The sequence below is a fragment of the Magnolia sinica genome, chromosome 17 (genome assembly GCF_029962835.1).
Source record: "Magnolia sinica isolate HGM2019 chromosome 17, MsV1, whole genome shotgun sequence".
NCBI lineage: Eukaryota > Viridiplantae > Streptophyta > Magnoliopsida > Magnoliales > Magnoliaceae > Magnolia > Magnolia sinica.
The window spans coordinates 33,593,913-33,599,166 of record NC_080589.1 but is presented as its reverse complement, the minus strand read 5'-3'; positions in this window follow the sequence as shown (position 1 = coordinate 33,599,166).

The window sequence follows — 5,254 nt, the reverse complement described above, 5'->3', positions numbered from 1 at the left end:
GCACATGCAATGCATGTATGATTGTGATTACCGAGTTCTTACTTAGGCCTTTTCATACAATAGGATTGGGAAGCTAAGGCACCTCCCTTTATATCATATACCCAAACATCGATCCATCTAGGGTCGTCAATCCTAGTAGTCATATACGATAGGTAAGTTCAGGTCACTACCACCAACACCCTACCAACTAACAGTTTATTTTCGAAGGCTCATCACCAACCCGATTGGGGACCACCGCTAGGCTGCATCGGTGTAGGCCTATTTCATACTCGAGGTCACTCCACTAATGCCCAACCATTACACATGTTATTTTGTACTTTTGGAACACCCATGTATATTCATTTTGTTCATTTTTGGAGTATACATGTATATAGTTAACCTGGTAACATGTCACACTCTGGAGACTTACAACAGTTTATATATTTTATATATCTATCACAGTCTTCCGCTTGCATAATTTAACAGTCTCTGGAGTATGATATATTGATTTGGTATAATCTCATTCATGTTTAATGCACTAATATGGACAACATTCAATCATCATTACCTATGTTGCATAAGTGATGCGTTGGAACTCGGGAGCTAAGCTTCTGCTCGATCCCTAATTTTTAGGGCGTTACACTGGCCCACTATGTTTAAGGACACTCATGAGTTTTGCAAAGCTTATAAGCGTTGTTAGAAATTGGGTGCATTATCCCGTCGAAATATGATGCCTCTGAACCTCATTCTTATCATTGAAGCATTTAATTTCAGGGGCATCGATTTCATGCGGCCGTTCCCCCAATCATTTAGGAATTTGTATATTTTGCTAGTAGTAGACTATGTCACTAAGTGGGTCAAAGCGATCTTGTGTCAGAACAATAACCATCATGTGGTCATTCGATTTTAAAAGAAAATATCCTTTCTCGGTTCGGAACGCCTCGGGCCATCATTAATGATGGATGTTCACACTTCTATAATAGGCCATTTGAAAATTTAATGAAGAAATATGACATCTCTCATAAGGTGAGCACTCCATACCACCCGCAGACAAGTGAGCAAGCTGAGATTTCCAACGGAAAAATTAAACACATTCTGGAGAAAACGATTAACACTGACCGTAAGGATTGGTCAATCTGTTTGACCGATGCTTTATGGGCATATTGTATAGCTTTTACGACCCCCATTGGAATGTCTCCCTTTAGAATCGTCTATGGGAAAGCTTGCCACTTGCCGGTAGAGTTGGAACATAGAGCCTACTGGGCTATCAAAAATCTGAACTTCAATTTGGACAACATTGGTTCACTGCGCAAAGTATAGTTGAATGAACTTGAGAAAATTCGGAACGATGCATACGAGAACTTAAGAATTTACAAGGACAGGATGAAGGTGTTCCACGATAGGAACATCCTTCAAAAATCATTCATAACCGATCAAAAAGCCCTTCTGTACAATTCTCGGTTACACCTTGTTCTGGTAAACTCCCATCTCGATGGACCTGCCCTTTCACTGTTACTAATATTTATCCATATGGGGCTATTGAGATAAAGAATCCAATGAATGGCCATATTTTTAAATGAACGGATATCATTTAAAGCCATTTGCTGAGAAATTTGACTCAGATGATATGTTCATGCCTCTGACTGATCCTGTGTACCAGGATTAATCTCCTAGTCTAATGGAGGTGTAGTTAGCTTTTATTACTTTAGTAAGATTTAGGATTAGGATAGTTTGCTTTTAGTTTGTTTGAGTCTTTGTGCAAACCCATCTTCACATTGAGAACCTTGGAAAAGCTTCAATCCCCTTTCTCCAGGTACTACCTTTCCATCACTTCTCATTTATTTTCATTGTCTCATATACATTGCATGCTTATATATTTTTACATTGAGGATAATGTAGATTTTAGGTTGGGGTGTGTATTAGGTAAACTAATCAGTGTTTTTTCAGTTCTGAGCAATTTTTTTTTTTAAATTTTCAATGTTTCAAGTTGAAATTTGTTTGGAAAATGATAAATTGTGTGTAAAGAATGTTTTGAGTATGATGATAAGATTGAAATTTAATTTTGAATTGTTGTAGTTTGATCAACTAAGTAATCTATCATCTACAGTTCTTGCAGTCAATTAATTAAAAGGAAGTTTGAATATCATGTTAGTCTAAGTCACAAAACACGTTTAAGTTGCTTTCTGTGAAGTATGCTAGAATTTTTGATTGTTAGTATGTGAAGCATTGATAGATGATTGTGAATTAAGTCTGGAGAATTTTATCCACCTTAAAAGATGAAAAGAACCAGTTACAAAACAGTGAGATCGACAAAAAGGTCATATATGATGAAAAGACTGGAAAAGAATGAAAAGAATGAAAAAGAATAGAAAGTCTGCAAAGAATGAATAAATAAAAAGAGACCGTCGACATAAAATCAAAAACTAAAAAAAGAAGAAAAATGGGATATGTTCGGAATCAATACTTGATTATTTAATTAATCTTGAGGTGATGATCATGGCTAATATTATGTAATGATAGTATATTTTTGTGAAAAGTAAGTTGGAATTCACTAAGCACGTTAGAAAAACTTGATATATGAACTTATGCTTTAATTTAATTGATAAAGAACCTATTTGATGGATTGCTTATATGATTCGGCTCTAGGTTTTCAAAATCTCACTTTCTCGTCTTAATTTTACTTATCCATACTTGATTGCATAAAGGATTGATTTCTGAAAAATGGTTTGAACATTGAGAATTGAGAATTACTTCACTCATGTTTTGCTCGGGACTAGGAAAATGCTGATTGGGGTGTGTTGAGTGTGAAATATTGCATATTTCTTCCTATTTATACCTCGGTTCTATAAACATGATGGTGCTTAATTGATTTAATTATACATGTTTTCACGTGCGAGGTGATTTCGAGTGCTTAAGGTGAAATTGATGTCAAAAAGAAGATTTATGCTCAAAAGATTACTAAATGAATATTTAGAGATTTAAAAGTTATTAATGAAGAATTCACATGCCAAAGATCCAAGAAAAAGAAGATTTATACTCAAAAGATTACTAAATAAATATTTGGAGATTTAGAAGTCATTAATGAAGAATTCACATGCCAAAGATCCAAGAAAAAAAAAGATTTATGCTCAAAAGATTACTAAATGAATATTTGGAGATTTAGAAGTCATTAATGAAGAATTCACATGCCAAAGATCCAAGAAAACCAAGTGAGGAATGAAGAGAATCAAAGATTTGAAGTGAAGAAAAGGAATCCTAAAATTGTCCTGAAAACAAACATATTCTGAAAATTGTCCTAAAAAGCATATTCTGAAAATTCGGGTATATTTTGGAAAAATGCACAGAGTGATAAATTTGAGGCAGTTTAAACCTCGAGTCTATTTTGAAAAACTGCGCAAATTGCGTAAATTTGAGGCGGTTTTTAGATTTTTCCAACTCGGTGCGAATCTTGGAGTTCACAAATATAAATAGGACTCCCTATGATGCTCTAAAGCATCTTCTAGGGTTTGAAAAGGTCTCAAGGAGCATAACACAAGGGTGGAGTAGTCGCCAAAGATTTTTCCTTCTTCTCTAGTTTATTTTTCATACTTTGTTTAAGAGTTTTAGTTTCAATCATGTCTATGGTTGACTAAACCTCTTAGCTATGGCTAAGAAGTGAAGCTTGTAGCGTGTTGGGATGTTTATTTTTCTTTGATTGTTGTTCTTATTGAACTTCATTGATTTCTAGTTTGATATTAAAGGAATATTTTTATTTTTCTATGATTTATTGTGACTCAAATTACAATAGATGTTATGATAGCTTTGGATATCTTCTTTTCCTATTTTAAGATTATGAGATTGGTAAATCTCATAGTTCACCATCGTCTCTTGGGCATGGTAGGGTTATGGAATCCCTTCCAATCATCACAATTCTGCTCCATTGAGAATTATGTCAATGAAAAGTTTAGATTTGATTTAAATTATTTTATCTTCTAATTCGATAGGATAGGACTCGAATTCCAATTATGTTTATTGAATCAAGCAAGATAACATCTTAATAGCTACAAGTGGATCCTTGAAACCTTAGTTCTCACCTTTAATTGATAGTTTAAACATTATTCATAATTACTCTCTTCTATTACAAAATTCAGATTTATATCTTCTTATAGTTCTAGTTCTAGTTCTAGTTCTTTTCAGAATACATACAAGTTTAGTCCCTGTAGATTCGACTTCGTTCTCACGAGTTATTACTATATCGCAACCCTATACTTGGGGTTGTGAACATTGCTCAACACAATTAATGGCCATGTGCTCATCCTATTTCATGAACGATCCCAAGAGAAACTCCAAGTCTCATGAGAGACGACGCCATCTCTACGTTTACATAGGTGAAATCCTTTCAGTGTCTTCATTACTATTATGACACTTGTCTCTTAGACCGGATTTCATTAAGAGTTATAAGACTTAACCCTCCTTTTATAACACTCAACACTTATCTATTATGGATGTTATTGTATATAATTTTAGTGCTGAAACTTTCCATATATCAATAACTTATTTTTGCCCATTGAACTTGAAATTAGAGATTTTCTAATTTTAGGTTGGGTTACCATCACTAGTGGAACTTTAGTTGAAGAGTTTCAACCCCATCCTTCTATATGTTGCCTTTATTATCTCTCTCGTTAGAGGTTTAGTAAAACGATCAGCTAAGTTATTGCTTGATTTTACATAAAAAAAAACTTTCAATGATTTCATCTTGAATCAATTATCTCACATAATTATGTCGTAGACTTATATGTCTAGACTTTCCATTATAAGTGCCGCTATAGGATCTATCTAATATGGCTTCACTATCATAATGTAGTGAAATAGCCGGTATAAGCTTTGCACATAAAAGGAATTTATAATAAAAGATCTCTTAGCCACTCAGACTCTTTACCTATTGCAGCCAAGGCTATAAACTCAAACTCAATAGTTGAATGAGTTATACAGGTCTGTTTCTTGGATCCCTAAGATATGGTTACACCTCATAGGGTGAATACCCACCTTGTAGTGGAGTTATTGTCCCCTACACTCGATATCCAGCTCGCATCGGTATAACCTTCCAATATGTTAGAAAATTTTGAGTAAAATAACCCTAAGTCTTTAGTTGCTTTTAAGTAACTAATGACTCTACTGATAGGATTCCAATGTTCTACGATAGGGTTACTGGTAAACCTACTGAGTTTACTCATATCATATGTGATATCTGGTCTCGTGCATTGCATAGCATACACTAGACTACTTATAGCACTCG